The sequence below is a fragment of the Hemicordylus capensis genome, chromosome 3 (assembly GCF_027244095.1).
Source record: "Hemicordylus capensis ecotype Gifberg chromosome 3, rHemCap1.1.pri, whole genome shotgun sequence".
Taxonomy (NCBI): Eukaryota; Metazoa; Chordata; class Lepidosauria; order Squamata; family Cordylidae; genus Hemicordylus; species Hemicordylus capensis.
The window spans coordinates 337,189,359-337,216,580 of record NC_069659.1 but is presented as its reverse complement, the minus strand read 5'-3'; the positions used below and the strand labels follow the sequence as shown (position 1 = coordinate 337,216,580).

The window sequence follows — 27,222 nt, the reverse complement described above, 5'->3', positions numbered from 1 at the left end:
AGCCCAGTTTCCCCCCATCGTGAGAATAGCCTCATAGACTCCCCAATGTGGCATAGACTTGGGGTCCTTCCAGACGGCAGGAAGCTGCAGGAAGCTTTCCCAGTAAGCTGCGTGAAGTAAGGACTTGCCATCTGGAAGTACCCTTGATGTCAGTGGTACATACAGAGGGTTCTTGTGAGGATAAATATCACCATGGACCCCACTCTGAACTCCTTGGAGGAAGAGCAGGGAATGCATAAATATACAGAGAAATAAATAATATCCTCCTCACAGCGATCCTGTGAAGTACGCTAAGGACTTTCACTAGGCCATTTAGTATGCTTCATGGCTAAGCATGGATTTCAGTCTTAGTTCCTCCAGCAAGATGAAACAGGAAATTATAACTTGCAGATGGGATGGATGAAAGACTTCAGAGACCTTGTGTTTAAAGGCTTTACTCTTTGTGGTTTCCCAGTAGATTCACAGTAATGAGTACTTTGTTTGATGTTTGTACCATGCCACTCACATGAGAAGGGATGGGTGAGAATTGGGAGAGAGATGTAGGTGTAAATACAACAGATTATGTCGTACACATGGAAGTTTATTTAGTTAGGCTTCAACTCTGCCCTGTCCTCAGGCAAGTGATACCTACTCGCCAGTTAAAAAACAACAACAAATGGACAGACAACAGAAAGAAAAAGAGATTTATTTGTTGATTTAAAATATTTATGCCCTGCTCCTCCAGTACACGACTACTCGGGGCAGCTCACAACATTAATAAAATAGATACAATGTAAAATATGACTAAGTTAAACAAGTTAAAAGACAAACCACTATTAAAATAATATATATTTTTTTTAAAAGTTTCAAATTAAAAGTTATTTACAAAGCTAAAAACTGTGAACTATAAAAATTAAAGAACCTACCAGATATATGCAGCAGAGGAAACATTTAAAAGCCTCTTTAAAAAGATGTTTTAAAATTGTTTTTTAAAAACACTGAGGGAGTGACCATGACGAAGCTCTTCAGGGAGAGATTTCCAAAACCGAGGGGGCCACAGATGAAAAGGTCCTGATATTATTGTTTATCTGTGTTCGTGGCACAAAATATGAGAGGACTGTTCCCTGCCCCAAGTAGCTTACAATCTATACCAACACAAGGAAGACAATAAAGAAGCTCAAGACTCTCCTGTTCTCTCAGGCTTTTAATTAGAATTAATTTTAATAATTTAAAAAACTTGTTTTAATAATTTTATTATATTGTTTTTATTGTCATGTATTTTAATTTGTGACTTTTAAATATTTTAAATTTTGTACACTGCCTAGAGATATGCATATCAGGCAGTATAAAAATATAATAGATAGATAGATAGATGAGGACAGTGGATGCGAAGTAAACAAAGGAAAAACATGTTGTTAATTCAATTACATCATGTACGTAGGCTCAGTAAGAGTTATGTAGAAGAAGAAGAAGAAGAAGAAGAAGAAGAAGATAAGGTGAAGGTAGCTCTCTGGCATTGTGGCCCACCTTCCTCACCCTCCTGCCTTCCATCCTGGGAAGTTTCCTCTCCTATGTACCTGACTGAGAGCCAGAGCACATTTCTGTTCTCTGGGGATGACACCAAAAGCACCCTCCTTTGGGAACAGAATCCTGGTAGCATGGGCGTAGCATCCATTGGACAAGCAGGGACAAATGTCCCTGGTCCCAGAGGGTCACGCCCTCCCCCAAGGGGCCCCCAAGCAGACTGCCTGCCTGTCCCGCCCTTCCGCACCGCCATCCTTGTCCCGCCTCCCCTGCCCTTGCCTCGCCGCTGCTTCTTATCTTTGCCCCTGTGCAGTGGTGGATGCTGTGGCTGGGCTGGGCCTTTCCGGCAGGCCAGCATCTCTCTCTCTCTCCGTGACTTCACGGGCATGCGCCATCCAGAGTCGAACTTTGGCCAGCCACCGAGGGGGGGGGCAGCCTGACCCAGCCACGGCACCCGTCACCGTCATGGGGGCAAAGATTAGAAGCGGCAGTGGGGCAGTGGCAGGGGAGGCGGCACAAGGGCAGCAGCACAGGGCAGTGGCAGTGGCAGATGTTTGTTGCCTCACTCCTTACATCTGACATCAGATGCAGGGGGTGTGGCTTGGGGCACGCACTTTACACGCACGATATGGTGGCCCCCTACAAAGATTTTGTCCCTGGGCCCCTGGGGGTCTCACCACACCCCTGACTAGTAGTGACTAATTCCACGATTGGTCAATGACTGTAATAAAGTTATCTATCTATCTATCTATCTATCTATCTATCTATCTATCTTTCCCACCATTGCATTGTACATGTCCACACCTTTCATCTCTATATTCATGGCTGCTGGCGGGGCGTGGATATTCTTAACATGATGACAGGTGCCATCAGTACTTCTATACCTTATGGCTGTAATGACCTGCTGACGGGCTACCCAGCAGCGGAGAATCACTCTCTTCAGAGGGGATGGGAGAGCCGCCAGACGCAGCCTGACAAGAACAGAGACAGGGCGTAGTTCCAAAAACATTGCCAAAACATCTGCACCGGGAATTCCACAGATGTCAAGATCAGGGGTGAACACAACCGTAGTCAGTCCAAATGAACAGGCTCTGTTCCGAGGTCAAGGTTGCTCACGGTCAGGGCTAGTCACCAAGGACAATGTTTGCAGCACAGATCCAGCTCTCAGGCTGCTCTAAATAGGCAGTGTGCTGAGGGTCCCGCCCATCACTGCAGCTGGGCCTTGTCAGGGGATGCAGCTGGGTCACAGCTGGGACACCTGTTCCTTCTGGCCAGCTTCTCCATCCTACGGCGTCCCTCCCTGTACTCTGGCCAGATGCTGCTGGGTGTCTGGGATGGGCGCCTCGACTTCGGGTGCCTCGGAGGCTTTATCTGGAGGAGAATGGGAAGGAGGCGGAGGGGCCTGCAAGCTTGTCAGCTCCGGCTCTGCTAAGTCAAACGGAGTCTCAACCTGCTCCCCCTGCTCTGAGTCTTCCTCTGAGGAATCCTCCTCCATGACCCCCACGGGGTTCATCACATCGGCCCACACAGGAATTCCAAAACAGGGAAGGCCATTTTGGGCATCATAGGAACATAGGAAGCTGCCTTATTGCCATGTCGACCATTGGTCCATCTAGCTCAGTACAATCTATGCTGACTGGCAGCGGCTCTTCAAGCTTATAAGCAGGAGTCTCTCCCAGCCCTACCTGCATCTGCCAGGGAATGAACCTGGGACCTCACCCCTCAAGCATGCAACAGCTCTTTGACTGAGCTACAGCCCCACACCCTAATGGGAATATCTTGCAGCAGGCAGTGCTCCATGTAGTCACCCATCCAAATGAAACCAGGGTGGACCCTGCTCAGCAAAGGGGACAATCCTTGCTTGCCACCACGACCAGCTCTCATCCTCGAAAAATACACTGAATCCTACCTTTGTGCCTTCCTTGGAGATAGGAGCATAGAAATGATCTTATACAGAGTTGGGCCATTGGTCCATCAGTATTGTCAGTATTGTCTACACACAGACTGAGGTTTTTCATGCCCGATCTGGAGTGCAGTGAGGAAGTAACTTGCCTAGGGAGCAAGAGGCTGCCGGTTTGAATCCCCCCTGGTATGTTTCCCAGACTATGGGAAACATCTATATCGGGCAGCAGCGATATAGGAAGATGCTGAAAGGCATAATCTCAAACTGTACAGGAGGAGGCAATGGTAAATCCCTGCTGTATTTTACCAAAGAAAACCACAGGGCTCTGTGGTCGCCAGGAGTCAACACCGACTCCACGGCACAACTTTATCTGGGCGCTTTCCAGACTAGCTGCTCATTAGCAGCAAAATGCCTCCCTTCAGACAAGTTACATTCGGGCTGTAAACAGCAGGGGGAGCAGTCTCACAGCAACTAACAACCTGAAAAAAACAGCAACTTTTTCACGCCAGATATGTGACGTCCTTGCTCTGTATAGCAGCGATTAAATTTGCAAAAAAGGCATTAGAAATGTGAACGCCACCCTGCTGTCCGTGTAGGGACTGCGGTGTCACGATGCAGGAAGTGTGGAAGCACACTTCTGAGATACGTCCTGACCCCGTTGTAGGGTCTAGTCTGGAAAGCGCCCTGGAGATGTCAGGGATTGAACCAGGGACCTGATGCTCTGCCCCTGAGCTGCAGCCTCATCACAAGCTCTGACTCCTTTTCCAAGTGTTTCTTCTCCTCCCTTTCCCTTATCATTCTCAGGCTTCACCCTTAATCAGCTCCACCCAGAACAGCAGGTTCGAAATTAGTCCTGCATTGTGTGGTGAGATACGCAAACATAGGTGAGGCTTCTTGCTTAGCTTTGTCCACTTCCAGCAGTATAGTCTGTTTACAAAGGACATAGGAGGGGCGGGTTATGCCTTCAGAGGAATCAAGTGGCAAAGGTTTTCTTGGGCGAAATCAGGTTGGAGGTGCTGGTGGGCATGTACTAGTGGTGGCCAATATGAGGCTCTCTGGCTGTTGTTGGACCACAGCTCTCATCATCCCCTGCCTCAATTTATTGTGGCTGGGGATGATGGGAATTGTAGTCCAACAGCTGGAGAACCTCAGATTAGCCATGCCTGGCATATGTTCTCTCCGTTCTTGGGAAATAATCTACATTTTTGGGGAAAGAGTTAAGCCTAGACTTCTCCTTCTCTCTAATCAGATCAGAATAATTGTATTTTTTTCTATACTTATTATTTTATTTTTTTATTTTTGCAAAAAAGTACAAAAGAAAAATTGACACACATCAAAACCCAGATGAAATTCAACTCAGGAACAAATCAAACATTTCATTTTCTTTTTGGATTATTATTTCCCTTCATCAATTTAGAATGTTTTTAAATATAGTTATAAAATACCAAAAATCATTTTCAGCCTTTCAGGTCATGTACATTATTTTGGCATAGAAAATTCAATGAGGTGGTTCTCGCGCGCAGCCTCACCCAGGCTAGGGACGCCCAGCCCGGGTTAGGCTGCATGTGAGAACCGCCAGGATTGGGCTCGATCCTGGAGGGCCAGCACCACCTAGCCTGGCTTTCAAGCCTGGTTGTTGGCTGAGGTTAAGGGAGCAAGTACTCCTTTACCCCCAGCTACCTGCTCGTGTGCAAGCACAGGCTGCTTCCACCCAAAAATTCATAAAAAACCATAGGAGTGTCTGATTGCTTCGGGGTTTGGGTGGTAGTTGGCACCCATGGGTGCTCCACAATAGGGAATAATGGGCTGGTTCAAGTCCCATTATACCCTATGAGAATTCCCCCCCCCAAATCGTAAAACATCATACGAGTGTCCGGTTTCTTTGGGGGTTGGGTGGTAGGCACCCATGGGTGCCAACTACCACCCCACCCACTTTGGGAGGTTTGGTTTGAGCAAAACCAAAACCATACCTCCCGCTTCCAGTTCGAACCCAGTTCAAATTCGAACCGAACTGGGCAAACCGGTTTTGTGCACATCCCTATTCCCAGATATTGGTGACTACAATTCCCAGCATCCCCAGCTGCAATAGTCTTTGCTTGAGGATTATGGGAGTTGTAGTCAACAGCGTCTGGGAATTCCTGTTAGAGGGAACATTGACTGTTACTGTGCTTTACAAAGTAGAAGGGAACCGGTCCCAGGCTTAAGGTGCTTACAATCTATCACTGAACAAAAGGCAACATAGAAAGCTGCCTTATACTGAGTCAGACCATTGGTCCATCTAGATCCGAATTGTCTGCTTTCATTGGCAGCAGCTTCTCGAAAGTTTCAGGCAGGAGTCTTTCCCAGCCCTACCTGGAGATGCCAGAGATCAAACCTGGGGCCTTCTACATTCCAAGCAAGTGCTCTACCACTGAGCTTCAGCCCCATCTCCAAAGGTGGCATACATGGGTCTCCCATTTAAGCACTGACCACACCAAGACATGCTTAGCTTCAGCAAGGTGGCTGCATTGCTTGCCCTTAGACCACACTCAGAGGAAGTGGAGGGAAATTGCGACAAGCCTAAATGGGGACGGATATCTCTTTATTTTGCATTGAAATGTGTTCTGCTTGTTTCCACTGCACATGGGGCCATGCTTTCTCTGTTCACTTAATACAGCTGGTCAAGTAGTCTGCCTGTAAAAGCTTACACTTCAGTATAGCAGTCTCATCGCATATCCCATCTGCCTGCTTTTTATTTATCACATTTGCACCCAACTCTTCCTCCAAGGAGTTTTCAGAGCAGCACTTGCAGCTTCACAACAATCCTGTGGTGTAGGTTAGGCGGAGAGTTGGTGACTTGCCAAAGAACCACCAGAACGCTTCCAGAATTCCCATCTCTTCTAATTTCTCTACCGGACAGCTTGTCCCTGGCTTTTCAACCACTCGCTTTCCCCTTTCAGTACCATAAAGAAATGGCTCCCCTTGCATTTTCTTCTCTGTCTACGTTCCACATGTGGTTATGATGGTGTAACTCCTGCTAAGAGAGCAAAGAGGCGCCCTTTAAAGTGGCAGCTATCTTATACTTAGCCGAGGGAGAGGAACTGTTCCGATCCAGCCCCAGCCCAGCATCCCTCCAGTGGCTTTTGCTGGTGTCTAAAGCATTAGATTCTGAATGCTTTGGGAACAGGGAACCATCTTGTTTATTTACTATTTATTTTTCTATGTAAACTGCCTTGAGGACATTGGTAGAAAAGCAGTATATAAATATTCATAGCAGCAGCAGCAGGGGCATAGGATCAATTTAGATGGGAGTGTGGCAGCCCTGTCATTGCCTGGGGACCACTGGTTGCTTCCCCTGCAGATTTCATAGGAACATAGGAAGCTGTCTTGTACTGAGTCAGACTGCTGGTCCATCTAGTTTAGTATTGTCTACCCAGACTGGCAGCGGCTTCTCCAAGGTTGCCGGCAGGAATCTCTCTCAGCCCTATCTTGGAAATGTTGCCAGGGAGGGAACCTGGAACCTTCTGCAATTCTCAGAGTGGCTCCATCCCCTAAGGCAGGGCTGCACAACGCAAATGCTCTGGTGGGCCAGAACCATCCACAACTTGGCGTGCAGGGGACGAGGTCAATTTTTAGCACATTATTACATTAAAATTAAAAATATTATTAGCTACTTGGGGATCTATTCCCCCTGTCAATGGACCCATAGTTTCAACCAAGGATAGTAGCCAGAGAATAGATCCTGTCCCTGCTCAATCAGTGGGGCCCCTAGAGTGCATGCCAGCCCCAAAACAAATGCCAAGTCCTCTCCTCTCCCTAAATTGTTGTCTCTTGCAATGCTAGGCATGCTTACATGGGAGTAAGCCTCACTGGGAGCACCAATGGAGCATATTTCTGAGCAAGCATGCACAGGATGGTGCTATGAGGCAGTTTCTAGCTCCTGTGTTGCTGCAGGGTACCTGGGGCCCAGTAAAATAGTCCCTGCGGGTCAAATCCAGCCCCCGGGCCTTATGCTGTGCAGGCCTGCCCTAAGCGAAATAGCGTGGTATAGTGGTTAGAGTGCTGGACTAGGACCGGGGAGACCTGAGTTCAAATCCCCATTCAGCCATGAAACTAGCTGGGTGACTCTGGGCCAGTCACTTCGCTCTCAGCCTAACCTACTTCACAGGGTTGTTGTGAAAGAGAAACTCAAGTATGTAGTACACCGCTCTGGGCTCCTTGGAGGAAGAGTGGGATATAAATGTAAAAATAAATCATCATCATCATCATCATCATCTTACAGTGCTCATACTTCTAGTCTCTCATTCAAATGCAAACCAAGGTGGGCCCTGCTTAGCAAAGGTTGGTAAATTCATGCTTGCTACCTCAAGACCAGCTCTCCTTCCGCTGCACGGGGTCCTCCACGGTCCCAGTGCTGCCCCAGTTCCAGTGAAAACAGACGGCCCCTTTAAGGCAGGTTTCTCCTCACCTGTTCCTTGGTTTCATCACAGACAGAGCATCCACTCTGGGCACAGCTCCGTCCCACTGTGCTAACCGGCTGGGTGGCAGTAGCAAAGAGGAAGAAGAAGAGGACAAGAGGGCACACAGGCAGGCAGGCACCCATCCTTAAATCTTGCCCCAGGGCCAGCACCAACCTCCTACGCAGCAATTTGGTTTCCTTGGAATAATTTGGAATGTGAGCACAAATGCAGCCACTAGGTGGCATCCTGGGATTTAATGTAAGCAAGAGAATACTGCCATCACTTGGTTGAATGGGCACTTTCCCATTCAGTTGATGTTTTTTGCAAGAAGCAGACCATTTAGATCTTTAGCAGAAGGACAAGCATGTTTGCGTCAGCTTGATGCTGAAGTGGGAGGAGAGGTGCATGTGTTGCTTTGGCTTCTTAATTTGGGGTAATATTTGGGCTCTGTGTCGGAGGCCCAAACTAGATGTAACATTGGGAGATCTGTGGTTGTGGGACAAGCTGCGGGTCCAAGAGGCCTGTAGGGCTCTACCCTGCTTCAGCATTGCCTTTTGCTAGATCTATTGACTGAATCTGAGAGTAAGTCACCTCTTTCCCCCCTCTTTACTCTGTGGTAGTGTGGGGCACTGTTCCCTCTAAGGCATGCGCATGTGCACGTGCTCACACATTTTCTGATGTCCGCTCCGTTCATTTTAGATCCCACTCAGGTTGAATCAGGAAGGCCCCACTCTGAATGCACATGCGCACACACTGCCTTGATACTGCTGCCCAGAAAAAAACTGATTCCCACACAGATGACAAAAATTAGAGAGAACACTGGTGTGGGGACGGGCTACTCTTTCAGCGGTGTGGGAGAGGAAATAAATAAAATTGATAAAACAAATAACAGGTTTTTAAATTCAATAACAGTTCTTTTAGCGTGGTGGTTACAAATGCAAGTAGTTCAGAAGCATATTGGTTTCAGGTTCAAAAGCATAGTCCTTACAAGAAGAGGACACAGCTTACATAGATGATGACGGACTTTGCCACATGGGTTCAGGTATCTTGCTTGTTTCAGAGTTAATGCACAACGTCTCTCCTGAGGTCCGTTGGGGTTCTTCCCTGAACACGACCTGGCTTTTCACACCAACGAATCTTCCTTGTTTAGAAACCTTAACTCCTCAAGCCTACAGCTCACCCAGGTGTGTAGGAAGCCGGTGGAGGCGTGGGTGCAACCTGCTAGTGGCTGCCCCTAGGCACCCTAGCCACTCCCCCTGCACCTGATGTCAGATTCAGGGGGCGTGGCTTGGTTGGGTGGGGTGGCTCCACAGGGAGTGGTGGCTGGGTTCTTTGGACCCGTCTGCACAATGGTGGCTCCTTCCCTGAGCTCCACTCTTCACACACAGACCAGGGGTCCTCAGCTAACTTTAGCTGCTTCTCCAGCTCTAACTGTCTGCAGGGTTTCCTAGTCTCTCCTGCAGGGGTCTCCGCAGTCCTGCTGCCGACCATCCACCTGCATGGGTTTGCAACTGGTTACTCTCCATTCTATAAATTAGAAATTAAGCACACATAACTGGCACATGGAACAACCCACACAAAGCACAAAGCGCCACAAGGCCCTTGGCAAATTGCCCTGCATGGGCTCCCTCCAACTTGGGCGGGCCCTGGGACAACTGCTCCGTTGTCAGTACATGAAGACTGTAGGCATAGTGGTGGGTGGCCTCAGCAATCAGCCCTGGGCCCTTCTGAGAACGAACTCGGGCCCCTCAACAGCTACCCAGTGATGCTAATTGGTGACGCATGGCTGCTTTCTCCCAAGGTCAATTTCCTTGTTGAAAAACAGCCATGGCAGAGGAGGGATTTGGATGGGGCTATGATGGGGGGAGGAAATGTGGTAAACACTTCCCCCTATACTTTTTCCTTGGTTTAGATTACCTTCCCTTTGAAGTTGCTTTTAGTCACAGAAAGAAAAATTTACATGCAACATTTCCCGTAAGCTGGGGAAAATGGCAAAGAATGAGTTCTCCCGCTCCCCCAGTGCCATAGTCCCAAATTACCTATTGCTTATATTAACCTTAGAACAAGATGTTGAAAAAGAGACAAAGATTTCCCATGTTACACTTAGTTTGTCCCTCAGAGGCTTTGAGAGATAGAGCAGAAATGTTTGGGGAACAATTTGTCCTGTGAAAAGCCGTCTTTTATACGATAACCGTGGAGTTCTCGTATAAGCCAGAGGTTCTTAAATGCGGGTCCCCAGACAAAATGGCCTTTGGCCATTGTGGCTAGGGTTGATGGGAGGAGTTGCAGTCCAACAACATCTGGGTGCACACATTTGAGAAACCCCCTGGTATAAGCTTCAGCCTTGATGTGTACGTTTTGGTTATGTTCTTTAGCATTGGTGGAGCCCTGCCCATCGCTGTCTGTTTTTTATATTCAAAATATTATATTCATAATTTAGAAAATAAAATTGTCAGGAAGGAACAACATTTTCCACATTGTCACCCAAAGGCATTCTATGATTCAGGGGTGGGTGGGTGGGAGTAATCACAGTAATAAATCTCCCACAGTACATTTTCTGCCTTATGAATGGATCTGGGATGTGTCACTGTACCTTTGTCTAGACCAGGCTTGTAATGCTTAGCATACTTATTTGGAAATTCCATACATATGAAGGAGACTTTTGAATCAATGTGTCTACCTGAATTCTGGGGCAGGAATGTTCCTATATGCTCCACAACAACCAAGAGATAGTGGTTGTACACTTTCAGCACCATCTTATACATGTGTACTTTTGGTTCCAGTGGTTGCTGCTGCTGTGCCTTATGTTTCTTATTAGATTGTGAGCCCTTTGCGGGCAGGGAACCATCTTGTTTATTTATCTTTCTTTCCCCTATCAACCCCACATTGAGAACTTTGTTGAAAGGAGGTTAAAATATTTGTGCTAGTTTATTTGGAAGACCCACTTTACTGCTTTCTTAAAAATCTGTCCATCTATCCTCTAAGCCTTGTAATTCAGCCCCCACACCTTCCTGCCTATTTTTGTATTCTTCTGCTTTGTGTGGGGAAACATAAGAACATAAGAGCAGCCCTGCTGGATCAGGTCCAAGGCTCATCTAGTCCGGCATCCTGTTTCACACAGTGGCCCACCAGATGCCTCTAGGGAGCCCACAGGCAAGAGGTATGTGCATGCCCTCTCTCCTGCTGTTGTTGCTCCTCTGCAACTGGTATTGAGAGACATCATGCCTCTGAAGCTGGAGATGGTCCACAGCCACCAGACTAGTAGCCATTGATAGACCTGTCCACCATGAATCTGTCTAAGCCCCTTTTAAATCCATCCAAGCTGGTGGCCATCACCACATCCCATGGCAAAGAATTTCATAGATTAATTATGTGCTGTGTGAAAAAGTACTTCTGCTTGTTGGTCCTAAATTTCCCAACCTTCAGTTTCATGGGGTAACCCCTAGTTCTAGTGTTGTGAGAGAGGGAGAGAAAATTATCTCTGTCCACCCTCTCCACTAATCACTTTATACACATCGATCATGTTTTCCCTTAGTTGGCTTTTTTCCAAGGTAAAGAGCCTCAGATGCTGTAGCTTAGCCTTATTTGGAAGGGGACATGCCAACACCCTCCCCAAAACTCTCCTTGCCAGGGGCAGGTTGTGACACACTGAGGCCCTAAACTATGTCAAGCTTAAATTACCAAAATTAATCAAACAAACAAAGATCATTCTTACATAAAGGCCAATGAAAATAGAAACAATAAAGCTTTATTTTTACATATATACTTGGCAAAGATGCAACAAAAAATGTATACTCGAACAAAATTAGTGATCTTGCAATAAGCCTAATTGCCTTTTTTAGAAGTACTGTACCTTTAAATGAAGATACATTATGATTTCTTACTTTGCATTTGTGAAAACCTTTAATGTATGGAAACAAAGGAGCAGTTAACACAGTTCAGCATTACTAAATTGAAGAAGCAACACAATCTGCACTATGTCACTATGTTATATAAAACATTTTAAACAGTTTTGAACATTTTCTTTCTCCTTTGTTTTCCCACCAGTTATGTGAAACTTGAATACCACTTCTCGGTATTCTGAGGCCCCGTGTAATGTGAGATCCTACAAACCTTGTCTTCTTGGTTCCATGTAATATTCTAATTTTCTGGGATTGTGGATTTGGGGTCATGAGCTGTACGCCATGATCATCACAATTATAACAAATTAAGGCTTGACTTATCTCGCTTTGCATGTAATGCGTCTGTCTCATATATCAGTTTCACCTTTTAATTTGCATTACTGAAATTAATGGACTTTTGCACGATATTCTAATTTTCCGAGTTTCACCTGTACTTGTTGAATGACTTGTTAAATCAAATGGGAAGAGGATGTCTGCTTTCTTATCATGTGGCTGGAGATGATATTGTCCGAACTATCCTTTTCCCAGGGAGTGTGGGATCTGTAATTCTGTGCAGGGATCTCTTAACACGCATCCACACCCTCAAACAAACTCCAGTTTCCAGTAGTTTGGCAGAAGCCATGTCAGCTAAACTGACAGATGAGCAATATATAGTCAGTGTGGTGCATTGCACTGAGACTGAGGAGATGCAGATTCAAATCCGCATGCAGATCTGAAGCCAACCTTAGGCCAGTCATCAGTCTCTCAGGGTTGCCATCAAATTGTGGTACAGGAGATCTCTGATCGGTTCTCCCAATCCTTGTTTGCGTTTACTTTAAAGCAATCAGAGAGGGTCCAATTTTAATTGGAGCAGTGGTCCTGGGGAAGAGGGGATTGATCATTCTTCTCACAGGCCCCACCCAAAAAGAGCCTTCTTAACCCAATCTGTGGTCCTCCAAATTATTGTGAATGGGGATTATGGGAGTTGTAGTTCAGCAACCTCTGGAGGACCACAGGAGGACCACAACCTCTGGAGGACCACAGTTTAAGAACATAAGAACAGCCCTGATGGATCAGGACTGTGGCCCATCTAGTCCAGCATCCTGTTTCACACAGTGGCCCACCAGATGCTGCTGGAAGCCTACAGGCAGGAGTTGAGGGCCTGCCCTCTCTCCTGCTGTTACTCCCCTGCAACTGGTACTCAGAGGCATCTTGCCTATAGGCTGGAGGTGGCCTATAGCCCTCCAACTGGTAGCTGTTGATAGACCTCTCCTCCATGAAGTCATCTAAACCCCTCTTAAAGTCATCCAGGTTGTTGGCTGTCACCACATCTTGTGGCATAGAATTCCACAAGTTGATTATGCGTTGTGTGAAAAAGTACTTCCGTTTGTTGGTCCTAGATTTCCCGGCAATCAGTTTCATGGGATGACCCCTAGTTCTAGTGTTATGTGTGAGAGAGAAGAATTTCTCTCTATCCACTCTCTCCACACCATGCATGATTTTATAGACCTCTATCATGTCTCCCTGCAGTTGTCTTTTTTCTAAACTAAATAGCCCCAGCTGTTGTAGCCTTGCCTCATAAAGAAGGTGCTGTAGGGCCCTGATCATCTTGGTTGCCCTCTTCTGCACCTTTTCCTGTTCTACAATGTCCTTTTTTAGATGTGGTGACCAGAATTGTACGCAGTACTCCCGATGTAGCTGCACCATCATTTTGTATAAGGGCATTATAATATTAGAACTTTTTTTCCCCAGTCCCCTTCCTAATGATTCCTAGCATGGAATTGGCTTTTTTCACAGCTGCCGCACACTGAGTCGACACTTTCAACGAGCTGTCCACCATGACCCCAAGATCCCTCTCCAAGTCAGTCACTGACAGCAACTGACAGGTTAGGAAGCCTTGTTTTAAACCTTTCTCCTCTATGCCAGTGTTCTGAAAATTGCACAGAGACCACCCAGATGCTATAATGCATGCTGGAGAAAAGATGCAACTGAGCTATGTACTCACTTCAAATCTTACCTCTGCTGTATAGGAACATAGGAAGCTGCCACATTCTGAGTCAGACCGTTGGTCTATCTAGCTCAGTATTGTCTTCACAGACTGGCAGCGGCTTCTCCAGGGTTGCAGCCAGGAATCTCTGTCAGGCTCAGCCCTATCTTGGAGAAGCCAGAGAGGGAACTTGAAACCTTCTGCTCTTTCCAGAGTGGTTCTGTCCCCTGATGGGAATATCTTACAGTGCTCACACTTCTAGTCTCCCATTCATATGCAACCAGGGCAGACCCTGCTTAGCTAAGGGGACAAGTCATGCTTGCTACCACAAGACCAGCTCCATACTCACCTCATAGCCTTAGACAAGCTTAGTCACAGACGTGTGTGACTGGATTTTTTTTTCTACTGCAGGACCAATAGTAGCTTCACTCCACATTGGTCTTCTGCTTCAGGTTGCAGCCTCAGTCGCTGCAGAAAAATAAAAAAAAGAAAGGTGGAACATGCACCGTGTAGTTCTACCCAGGACCAGCTCTGAGATAACCAATATCCTGTGGCAAAACTGATGCCCCCCATTAAAAAAAATTGGTTTTGCCCCATGTGGCACCCCTGCACAGCAACCCCCCGCCCCAAGTGTGGTGCCCTGGTTGCAGCACACCTGTGTGATTTCCCCAAAGCACGGTGCCCTGTTTGGTTGCACCATTGCATCTCCCTGAAACAGGTCCTTCTGCAGGGTTGATAATAATCAATAGTGTTTTTAAATGTCGGGAGAGAAAACTGAAGAGTTTTACACACCTTCCTCCCCTCAGAAGCAGAAGAGGTTGTTGCTCTTGAAGGAATTTTCTTCAAGCTGAGAAATGTCCCACTCTCTTTGTTCAAGCCTCCCTTTCCCCCTTCCCCTCTTGCCTTTGAGTTGTATTAGCTCCACCCACCTGGTTGTCTGTTAAGTGCCCTCAGAGTGCCCACTTTCTGCTCCTTTGAGTTATGTTGGGGCAGTTGGGTTTGTATGGGGTTTTTTGCTCCCCTGAGGGTAATTTTCTTATTTTGTACTGATTTTTGTGAAATCGGTAGATGGGGTTACCTCAAGTCTGCTGGTACTTCCCTCTTGCCTGCAGGTGCTCTGCTTATGCAGACCATAAGGATTATAACATTTCCAGCTCTTTTGGAAGTAGAGATAAGGTATCAAGGTCGTTCACAGGAACGTGGCAGCGGCAAGGAGGGTGGGCGAGGGGGGAGGCAGGGTTGGACCCTATGTCCTGCGCTGCTCCCGGCAGCACAGACGGCTGGAAGCCAGGGAAACGAGTCGCGGCCTCCAGGTATCCCACAATGCACTGCACGACGAGCACAGTGCATTGGGGTAATCCCTGGGGCTGAGACTCACGTCCTTAACCCTGGCTAAATGCTGGGGTAAAAAGTTAGGTTAGTCGGGGCAGAAGCCCTGGGATCGGGACCAATCTCGGCCCTCTGCACAAGCAGCCTAACCTATGCAGGGCTGCCCTAGCCTGGGTTAGGCTGCTTGTGAGAATAGCCTCATCCTCTGCTTTAGATCACTGAGGCTATTCCCACGATCACTGGGAAGCGGGCTAAGGGAGCTTAGCCCGCTTCCCAGTGATCGTGGGAACCACCGGGCTCGCAGGCAAGCAGCTAGCCCACCTAATTCCCCCTCCCCCTAAATGAGGTTAACAGAGCGAGTGCTCCGTTAACCTCATTTTTTGGCTTGTGTGTCACCGCGGCACGCGGTGACACACAAGTAGACCCCCGACAGGGAGGATGCAGCCAGCCTCCTGGGCTCGGGGTTCTCTCCAGGATGACCCACGCACTCGCGCGGGGCATCCTGGCATTTCCGGGGGCCATGTGGCCCCCAATCACCGCGGCCCCTCCATGATGGAGCTGGCAGTCGTGTGAGTGGCTGATCCGGCCGCCCAGGGCTGCACTTTGATCGTCTCCCCGCAGACCCGACAGAAAGCTTTTCTCATGGATCATGAGAAGAGCTTCATTGATTACCAGTTTGCTTCTGAACGCAATTTAAGGTGCTGGTTATTTCATATAAAGCCATAAATAACTTGAGATGTGGATGTTTCCCAATACAAAGCACACCACAAGTTGTGCAGTTTGTTGTACAAACGTACCCTGTTACACAAGTGCAACACTAGTCTGGAAGGCAAGCTTAATGGAACCAGTTTTGGGAGCATATTTGCACCAGTGTTCCCTATAACAGGGATTTCCAGAGGTTGACTACAACTCCCATAATCCCTGGGCAAAGGTCATTGGAGCTGATAGGAGTTGTAGTGAAGAATGTCTGGGATGCCCTGCTACAAGGATCATGGATCTGCACTAGTGCATTGCTAGTCTGGATGTCAGCCTCTGTCTTTATCTTATGTTTTATTGCATCATTGTTTTAAACTGTGCTGTTATTAGCCATTTTGGTGATCCCTTAGGTGGGACTAAAAGGCAGGATATAAGTTTTTGAAATACATTAATAAACTAGTGGATGAGGTTTTGGAATATTAGTTTAACAGCTGTTAAACCTAAGCTCTTTCGGCTTACTTGGAAGAGCATTTTTGCTGAAAAATAAGAGCTTGGTTTATAACTGGTAAAAGGTCAGCACAAGTTTTCCACGTGTCTGCAATAGTTTGCTGGATACAGGAAGAAAACAAAACAAGGGAGTTTGGACGTAATAGCTACCATCACTTTATGGCGCCTATAAAAATGCCTTTTGGTTTAACGAGAGGTCAATCTCCCTTCCTTATGCATAATGGTGTACTTATTGGATGGCTGCAGAACTGGAAGAATTATGCATTCAGTGTTTTACTGCATGTACTTTTATACACCGGAGACAACAAGGGAAGCAGAATTCCATATAAGAGAGAAATTGTGTGCTTTCGATGCAGCAGTAGCAACCACCACACAATGCACCTCTTCTCATGAGCAGTGAGAAGGGCTCCAGAGCAGGCTGTGGGGAAAGCGGGTTAGACTCACCTTCCCCACCGATGAGCAGCTCTCCCTCCTTGGATTGCCCGCCCAGATGAGCACCAGCTCCTGCCGGTAGCTCAGAGAGTCGGGGTATTGGGGCGCATTGCCTCGCATTGCCCCACCCCCCACCCCGAGCTCCAATAATGCACTGCCTCAATATTTCATTAGCCCAAGAACTGCAACTATCAGGACTATTTTTGAACTTTTTGAATAAAGCTTGATTCTGCAAACAGAGATCTGTTACTGGTTGCCACTGCGAATTCTCCAGCCTCAACTATGAGGCAGATTAGAGTGTGTGAAAGAGACCTCCCCACCACTGTTTTGCATGTGCTTGTCCTATTTTGCGAAAGAGACACACGCCCTCCATTCTGTTGCGTGTGCTTGTTGTCACTCCATTCCATTGCATGTGCTTGAGACTTACCTTTCTGGTTGCCACTGCAAGGTCCAGCTCTCCACAGTTCAAAGATCACTGATGTTTGTAATGGAGGAAATCTGACATTCTGTTGTAGGTGTGGCTTAACATGCTGTTGGCCAGCTACCATAGTGAGGTCGTGATGAGCATCCTTTTCCTAGCAATAGGGGTGAGCAAACCAGCTTGAAATCGAGCCAGTTCGAATTTGAACTGAGCCAGTGGCCCAGTTTGTGGTGGTGGTGGTGGGGAGCTGGTCTGGTTCAAATCCGGGTTGGATTTGAACCGAACTGGGGAAACTGGATTTGTGCACACCCCAATTGGGGTGCCATGGACTGTTGGCGGTCTCTTTGTTGCGTAATTACCATACCATGCAGAGCAAGTCAGCAAGGCACAAGGCTTTTTGTAAAATATATTATCAGCTCCATGGATTTCATGGAACTGCTTCCAAGCAAGGCTACAGTTTTGTGCACACTTACCTGGAAGTAACACTGCGCTTGGTGAATATGTGCTTAGGAATACCGTGTTAGCTCATGGCAGAACAACCACTCTTTTCTTTGCCACCCATCCCATGACTGCATTAGGAGTGTTTTCACTGATGGTAGTTAGATTATTATTTTCTTGCCTGCCCTAAAACTTGCAGAATGGGGTGAACAGAAAATGCATTTGCAAACCAGACTGAGAAAAGTGCGGTACCTGTCCAATTCCAAATCTTTCTTGGCTCTTAACAGAAGAAGTACACCGTATCAAACCACAGAGAGCTTCATGAGCGTATTCAGTCTGTGGCTTCTCCTTCCGCCCTCCCTTGCATGCTGCATTCTCCTTAACACAGAGGGAGTGGTTTCCCTGTCATTAGCCCCACTCCATAGGCTGAATTATCTGGAGGGCTGGGTTCTCCCTTCAACTGACTCCCTCGAATACTTGCGCTGAAACACTCAGCCAGACATTGCTTCCCAGTCTACGAGGAGTCCCACTGTGCTTAATTGTCTTGACTCAAGCACCGGCATAGATCTTCTTTAACTTAACAGAGGAGCAGAACTGGTGTTTTGAAATGGAACCGGCCATGGGGCACGTCCCTTCCTGGGGGCACAAGGTTAGTAAACTTCAGAGCTGTACTCTGTCAGTTGCAAACGTCATGTCATTTCTCTCCAGCCTCTGAGCTGGTACGGAGCAGCTGGCTTCCTACAGCTGTCAAGACTTCAGGTTTCTAGCTGTGGGAGTGGGGAGGGAAATGACTTCAAATTAAAGAAATTTCCAGAGAAGAAGGGGTGTTTTGATGATAAATAACACGGTCTGGTTGTTGGTGAGGGGAAGAATGGAAGTTTTGTTCTAAAAGCATCGCCTTCACTTTTTGTAAGTCTCCGGGTTGCCTCTTTTAGAACGACTTTTCTTACTAGCCTTTTGTGTTTTTTTGATCTGATTTCATTCAAACATGATGAGCACCCCAGAAGCGTAAACAAAGAAGGAGAAAGGGGTTTCTGAGCCTGTTTGCAAGTGGCTGGCCTCTCAGAGATTATATAACGGACTTTGAAGCTGTGAAGTAGCTCAGTATGTTGATCAGCAATGTTTTCCTATGTTTTTGGAGAACAAACGGGCAAAGACGAAAGCTCTTCCTGAATGAACACCTGTCTTTTGACGTTAGCATTAGCAAGCTTTTGAGCCTCACAAGCAACTTTGTCAGGCAAGGACAGTCCGTAGAGTCACACAGAACACTAAAGTGGATAATGTGGAATTGGAGCATAAGGTTTAACAGCCATTCTTGATGGTGGCATTAGCAGTCCCTTCAGTGCACCTTTAGGTTGCTCCTGTGACAAAAACAGATGTAACCATGTGTCAGGCACCCAGGTCCAAGTGGTGGCAAGTTGTAGCCCCCAGTGGCTGAAGAGGTCACAACTACCTGGAGTAGACAGGCAAGCAGCAGACAGCAAGACACAGCCAGAAACAGAGGGAAAGCTTAGTGGCTCCCCTCAGTGAGAGTCAGTGTGGAGCAGTAGTTTGAGTGTTCGACTAGGACCAGAAACCCCTGGGTTCAAATGCACACTCAGCTGTAAAGCGTACTGGTTGCTCCTGGGACAGTCACCTGTTCTCTGTCTAAACCACCTCACAGGGTTGTTGTGAGGAACAAATGGGGGAGAAGAGGATGTACCTATTATATATCACCCTAAGAAAGGGTGAAGCCACTTAACGGCACAGCAGGGAAGCAACCTGCCTAGGGAGCAAGAGGCTGTCCGTTCAAATCCCTGCTGGTATGTTTCCCAGACAATGGGAAACACCTCTATCGGGCAGTGGGGATATAGGAAGGTGCTGAAAGGCATCATCTCATACTGCGTGGGAGATGGCAATGGTAAACCCCTCCTGTATTCTACCAAGAAAACTGCATGGCTCTGTGGTCAGTTGCCAGAAGTCGACACCGACTTGACAGCACAATCTTTCCTTTTTCCTTAAGAAACGAAATACGACAACTGTATTTGCATTTATATCCTGGCCAGCCTCGGCTCTGTTGCTGAACATATAAATGCAAATACAGTGGTTGGGACTGAGGGAGTGCAATATCGTACGCATAGAGCCCTTTCTCACAATCAGTGAGAAGGGCTTGGTGGAGCGGCAGGGGTGGGGAAGGCTGCTCAAACTTACCTACCCCACAGACGGACCCTCGTTGCTTCCTGGGTGGGTGGATTGCCCACCCAGATGATCACTGGCAGTCCCCAGCAGCGCGGAGAGTCGAGGGATGGGGGGGGGTGCAGCTTCCCGGCCCTCGGAATTCCCATAATGCACTGTGTGAGTGCATGGTGCATTATGGGTATCCCAGCAGCAACGGGCAGGCACCCGTCACTGCTGTAGTGCAGGCTAAAAGCAGCTGGTGCTCCACACGAGCAGGGAAAGGAGGAGAAGGGAGTGAGCACTCCCTTAACCTTATTGAAGAGGGTGGCTGTGCAGGTGGGTTTGCTGCCGTGGCTTCACATGCACAGGCAAGAGCGGGCTTGGCTGCCTTAGTCTCTTGGCTGCGCATGTGAACAGCCTCATAATGTGTGTGTCTGTATGTTTGTGTGTGTACGTGTGGAAAAATTACATAGTGGTAGATCAGTCTTGTAATTATTTGGAAGGCGGTCCTGTGAGCAAGTCCAGCGATTCCTTCATATAGATTCTGCCCTACTTCCCGCCAAAAGTTCCATGGGTAACCAATTCTGGTATTCAAATGTATATGATTATTGACAGTACAAGAGTATAGGAATCCAGCTAATGGTGCAGCGGAGAAGTAACTTACCTAGGGAGCAAGAGGTTGCTGGTTTGAATCCCCACTAGTATGTTTCCCAGACTGTGGGAAACACCTATATCAGGCAGCAGCGATAAAGAAAGATGCTGAAAGGCACCATCTTATACTGCATGGGAGATGGCAATGGTAAACCCTCCTGTATTCTACCAAAGACAACCACAGGGCTCTCTGGTCGGCAGGAGTCAACACTGACTCGAAGGCATAACTTTATAGGAATCCAGCCAATAATAATAAATTAAGAACACAAAGAATTGATTTTGTGGTTTGAGATTGAATTAGCTCTTTGTCAGGGGAAAACTAGATCTAAAGAATATTTGCTCATGGGATCACTTCAAAAAATGAGATCCTGTGAGGATCTAACATAAGGGAACTGGACCACAGTTAATTGACTCAGTGGGGATTTGGCTGATATACCAACATTTAAGGACATTGTTACAAGCTAACATTGTTTAGAAAATATAATCGTTGGTGTCAATGAATACTTTTTCCCAAACAGAGCATTCAGAATGCACCCAGTTCAGATTAGGACTGCAGTGAGGGCAAAGTGTTAAAGCCCTCTTATCCCCTACCACGGTCTCAGAGCAAATGTCCCCCCTTGTGGATGGTATTTACACAAGAAAACTGAGACACGCAGGGTCAAAGCATGAATTACAAGTCAGGGGGCTTGACCTTGTTAAGCAATTTTCTCTCCACAGATCCATTCATGTTCCACCATTGAAAAGAACTTAAAAACACGTGTATTAAATTTCATGTGTGCTGTTCCTTTAACAGTAGTGTGCTTTTGAGAGAGAGAAAAGAGCGCAAGACAGCTTAACGTTATCTTTAATTTATGACTAGCAAGCCTGGAAATTATCTTGACACAAGGGGATAGTTTTAGGAGGCCTGAAGGAATTTCAGGTCAACAAGTCTTTCCTAAGCTTGTTTTAACGGAGATTCTTGAACTGGAATGGCCTTCTGCTTGCCTGTCTTCTGTTACTGGTCTTTGGCCCCCAGTCAATAAACCAGATTGGACTCAAACTTTTTTTCTCAAACTTGGGCCCCAGATGCTGTTGGACTACAACTTCCATCATCCCGAGCCACAATGATAAATTCATGGAGAACAAGTCTATCACTGGATACTAGTCTAAGGCTAAAGGCCAGCTCCAGCCTCAGAGGAAAAGATGCCTCTAAATACCAGTTTCAGGGGAGCGATAGCAGGAGAGAGGGCATGCACATACCTCTTGCCAGTGGGCTTCCCAGAGGCATCTGGTGGGCCACTGTGTAAAACAGGATGCTGGACTAGATGGGCGTTGGGCCTGATCCAGCAGGGCTGTTCTTATTTGTTGTAGTCCAACAGCATCTGACACCCAAGTTTGAGAACCCCTGTCCTATGCAATTCTGAGGTGAGTCTCATGATCAGTGAGACTCGCCGGGAAGGGGTTTGCAGGGAGAGTGGGCTTAGCCCACTCTCCCCGCAGAAGAGCAGGAAAGCAGCCCTGGGCAGCCGAATCGGCCACTCACACAACTGCCGGCTCCATCATGGAACTGGCGGGGGGCTGCGGGGATCAGGGGCATCCTGGAAAGCCCCCCAGGTCTTGTTTCAGCCTCCCGGCGGGGGTCTCCTCATGTGTTGCTACAGCGCGAAGCCACGGCGTAGCAACACATGATCGAAAAGACGGGGTTAGAGGAGTGCTCGCTCCGCTAACCTCGTCTAAAGGGAGGGGGAATGAGGAGGGTTTGCTGTCGGGAGCTGCACGGCTCCTGTGGCAGCAGACGATCGGGCAAAAGCGGGCTAGGCTCCCTTCGCCCGCTTTTTGCTGATCGTGAGAATCTCCTCTGTGGCTCTCCCAGGTATGAATGTGAAACCCTGTTGTCCACTTGGGATTACATGCTTAGGATGGCTGTGTGTGTGTGTGTGTGTGTGTGTGTGTGTGTGTGTGTGTGTGTGTGTGTGTGTTGCAGCTATTCTGCTTTGTAGTTAATTCCTTTTTTTGCTTTTTAATGTTTGTTTTGATGGACCTGCTCATAAGCCGCTTTGTGTTGCGCAGGCAAGAAAAGCAGCATCTACAGTTTGAAAAATAAAATAGATGAAAATCGTGATCGGGGACCAACTAGACAAGACAATAAAGATCTGAGATTGGATCTCCTCTCTCTTCAAAGCTTTGTAAAAAGAAGTGGAAGGAGATAATTTGTATCAGTACCATAATGCTGCGAGTGAGGGGTTAATCTCCCATTTAGGGTTCCCATCCCAACACTGACTAAAACGATTCTTCGATAGTTTTCCCCACTATTTTTTTTAACCAATATTTCCCTCAATATCAAGCCACTAAAATCTCCAGGATTTCTTTCAAACATCGCCTGGAAATCCAGGATGCTGATTTCTTGAGACGCCAGGGTTGGCAAATGCATATGTAACCTCAGTGTTCCCCATGTAGACCTTTTGGGGCAGTTTTCAGGAACAGAGTTGTTATTATTAATATTAAAATATCGCTCCTTAACAGAAAATAATAATAAGATGGTTCCCTGTTCCCCAAAGGCTCACAATCTAAAAAGAAATACAAAGCTGACATCAGTAAAAGCCACTGGAAATTTGCTGGCCTGGGCTGAATAGGGCCAGTTGCTCCCCTCCTTTCACAGATGGGCGGCTTTACTGTGGCAGGAAATGCCTAAAGTTAAGTCAACTGCACCAAGGTGCTGCTTTTTAACGACACATATAATGCACAGTAATTGCAAATTGCCAGGAGCAGAGCTGAATAACGCCATTGGCTGTATGAATGGCATCTTCTGTCACTGTCCTGATGTCACTGTAAATGGTTCTCTCAAATGGATTTCCACCCCACCCACCCCCAGCCAAGGTATGGCCAAGCTGTGTTCAGTCGCCATTTGGAAAACCTTCTGCTAAATGTAAGAGAACCAGCACACTGAAAGTTTCATTCTTTGCCCCTTTAGCAAGGAGAGTTACAGACAGCAATCTGGCTCTTGTGGAAAGATGTCTCTGCATCACCAACATTTTTGCTCTCCACCATTTTGTTTACAATAAATATCTACAATGAATATTTATATACTGCTTTTCAACCAAAGTTCCCAGAGAAATAACATAGAAATAAATACATGAAATGGCTCCCCTGCTGAGGGCTCACAATCTAAAGAAGAAACATAAGATAGAGACCAGCAACAGCCACTGGAGGGATGCTGTGCTGGGGATGGATAGGGCCACTTGCTCCCCCCCTGCTCAGTAAAGAGAATCCTCACTTTAAAAAGGTGCCTCTTTGCTCAATTACCATGTTGTGTATCACAGCATGTCATGGGTGGAGTTGTTCAAAAAGTGCATGGATCTACAGCCATGACAGCATGATCTGCATGAGGCTCTCCTCAAGGCCACACGTTTGGGAGGTGGAACAGCCACCTGGTGCAAATAGTGCCATTTTGGGAGATGCTGTCAAGTTGTATTTCACAGGTTCCTTGCTGGTACTTCCACTAGTACTCCGCACAATCTGCCGTAGGTATGAAGAAGCATCTTTTTTATTCCAGACTTGACAGTGCTTATGAAATGTTGGTTGTGTAACCCTTGCATTAAGAAACCACATCTATTAGGCATGAACATACAGAGATCTAATTATTGTCCTTTATTGTACATGTAGAAATCCATGAAAACCAGAGGTGAAGCCTTCACCTAAAAACAGCACAATATTGGCCCAAGCGGACAAAGAGTTGGTGATGTAAATACATTTGAGGGCTAAAATTTTATTCCTGGCCCACTTTAGTTTGAAATGCATTTTGAGTCTGCCCTTAGGATAAGAATCTGATCTGCTTTTCTCTGTCTCAGCTGCCTTCTTTTTTGAGATACAGCTCTTGAATTGGGTTTGAGTGATGCTAACCTATTTCGGCTGAGTTCCCCTGGAATGCTTACACTTTGAACTGCCCAGGGACTTTTTTGAATGGGGCAGGATATAAATTAACTAACTAACTAACTAACTAATTAATTAATTGCTGGCAACTTGTTAACTTCCAAGAAGCGGTTGGTGGGAGGAAAATGATTAACCCCTGCCCTGCCTTCCAGTTTTCTCCTGTGATTCCCCATTCATCTGCTCCCCACCACCACCACAAGAGTTCCAAATCTCTGTTTCTGCTGCAAATGCAGGTGTGGACGGGGGCAGCCCTTTCATGAGGCAAAGTGAGGCAGTTGCCTCAGGTGAACATAAGAACAGCCCTGCAGGATCAGGCCCAAGGCCCATCTAGTCCAGCATGCGCGCGCTCGTCTCTGTGACGTGCACGTGCAAGGACTGCTGGGAGTTTTTGTAAGCAACGTTGGGGAAGGGGCGGCAGGGAGGTGTCCTGCTGCCCCAATTACTCGTAAGTTTACGGTGCCAAGTGGGAAAAGTGGCGGGAGGGGTAAGTAAACCCTCCCGCCACTCTTAAAGGTACCCCCCCACCCCAGTGCCGGACCGCAGTTGGCGGTTCCGTGCACACCCCTAACCACATCCTGTGGCAGAGAATTCCATAAGTGTGCTGTGTGAAGAAGTACTTCCTTTTGTTGGGAGGGAATTCAGTTTCCCAGTTTCATGGGACCTTCAGTTTCATGACCCCTGGTTCTAGTGCTGTGAGAGAGGGAGAAAAATGTCTCTATTTCCACTCTCTCAACTCTATGCATAATTTTATATACCTCTATCATGTCTCCCCATAGTCGCCTCTTTTCTAAACTAAAGAGCCCCAGATGCTATGGCCTTGCTTCATAAGGAAACTTCTCCAGGCCCCTGATCATCTTGGTTGCCCTCTTCTGCACCTTTTCCAGTTCTACAATGTCCTTCTTAAGATATGGTGACCAAAACTGAACACAGTACTCCAAATGTGGCCACACCATAAATTTGTATAAGGGCATGAAAGGACTAGCATTTTTATTTTCAACCCCCTCCATAAGGATTCCTAGCATGGAATTAGACTTTTTCACAGCTGCTGCACACTGAGACGACACTTTCAATGAGCTGTCCACCATGATCCCAAGCTCCTGGTCATTCAGTGACATTCAGTGATGGACTCCTAAGTCCATCAGCGTATATGTGAATTTGATGGTTTTTGCCCCAATATGCAGCACTTTACACCTGCTTACATTGAACCGCATTTGCCATTTTGTCAATGGCAGATTACTGCGGCACCACATAATGGCAACGCCAGGAAATGACTTGACTAGCAAGCCAGACGTTGCCAGTTTGAATTCACCACTGGTATGTTTCCCAGACTATGAGGAAACACTTATAAATGGGCAGCAGCGATATAGGAAGATGCTGAAAGGCATCATCTCCGACTGCGCGGGAGGAGGCAATGGTCAACCCCTCCTGTATTCTACCAGAGACAACCACAGGGCTCTGTGGGCGCCAGGACTCGACACCAACTCAACAACACACTTCACCTTTAGCAGGGCAGTAAGACACTCTCTGCTGCTGCCATCAGAGCAGCTCTTTGGGACAGATCTGACCCTTGCAAACATTACAAAAAGTGCCTCTCCTCACACTCCTTGCAAAGCTTGCAAGAAGCACGAGGAGAAAAGAGGCAGCTGCTAGCAAGCATCCCTCCTCCCTGCTCCCCATAAAGCTTGCAAGGGTTAGTTTTGAAGGGGGCCTGTTCCCCACCAGGGAAGTGGGGCAAAGCAGCCTTTTGCATGTTGCCTCCGGTGCTACAATACCTTGGGTCAACCCTGTATGTGGAACCTGGATCCAGGGAAAAGCAGCTGGTAGGCAAGAGGAGACTTGTGTGCCTTCTTCCTGAGTGCTCCACTGGAAATTGCACCTTTCATAAAGCAACATTTTGAGACAAATCTGGAGGTTCCTGCCCAGGTGAAGAGTTTGCTCAGTATTCTTCTCCCTGGTGGCGGTCAGATTGGAAGCGTCTCATGTTCTCATCACAGCTCTTGTGTCAGGTCCTGTTGTGCCTCTCAAACTATCAGACAGAAACCACATAATAGGAAGTAAATCCTGTTGAACTGAATGTGCCCAGCCTTTGAGTCAATTTGTTATGAACAGGGCTGTCAGAATGATGGATGGCATTGCTAGGCCACACTGAATTTCTGCCTGCTTGCCTGAAGAGTGGACCTCATTCCTTGACCCTTGGGCCATTCCAGAAGTGTCAGAGGAAACCTGCAATAAAGATCTTCCTTTTTAGAAACAACAAACAAATAAAAACCTCTAATTACCAGCTCCACACAGATGCTTTGAAGATCTGGGAAATGGCACTCTGGACGAGGGTGTTTAACCATTTCCTTTCTTGCCCATTTCCCAATCTAAATCTCCTTTTCAAAGCCACTGAGGTCATTCACACAATCAAAAACTGTGTTCTACCCGGGTTTGGGAGCTATGTGTGCTCCCAATTTTCGATTGTGTGGAAGCAAGCTAAGATTCTTAAAAGGACATACACATTGAGGTCGTTCACATGATCGGGTGGGTGGGCGGGGGGAAAGGCTGTTTAAACTCACCGCCCTGCCCCCAATGATGGTTGTTCTGTTGCTGGGAGTGCGGACTCCAGAATGTGGAGCTCTGGAGCCCAGGACAACACATCCCAGCCTCCGGATATCCCACAATGCACCTCACGACATGTACGAGGCATTGGGGGGATTCCCCCAGGAGACAGGCCCTCTAGGCACCTGTCTTTATGTCCTCTGGGACTAAACATAGCTCCAATGAACACACAATCCTGGAGGCCAGGTTAAGGGCCCACTCGAGCCCTTAACCCTGGCTATGAGCCGGGTTTAAGTGGGGCTAGGTGGCACTGCCTGATTCAGGACCAATTCTGACAGTTCTCACATGCAGCCTAACCCAGGCTGGGCTTCTCTAGCCTGGATTAGGGTGCAAGTGAGAATAGCCCTATTGACTAATTTAATGTGTAT

General features: G+C 47.2%; 1 protein-coding gene across 1 annotated transcript in view; it reads left to right on the top strand.

Annotated features, from left to right (window-relative positions):
* The first annotated feature begins 18,018 nt into the window (after nucleotides 1–18,018).
* PLD1 (phospholipase D1) overlaps nucleotides 18,019–27,222 on the top strand; it is a 174,893-nt gene continuing 165,689 nt past the window's right edge. The window contains exon 1 of the mRNA XM_053307830.1: nucleotides 18,019–18,185. The gene's annotated coding sequence lies outside the window, so the exon portion shown is untranslated. The remainder of the gene's footprint in view (nucleotides 18,186–27,222) is intronic.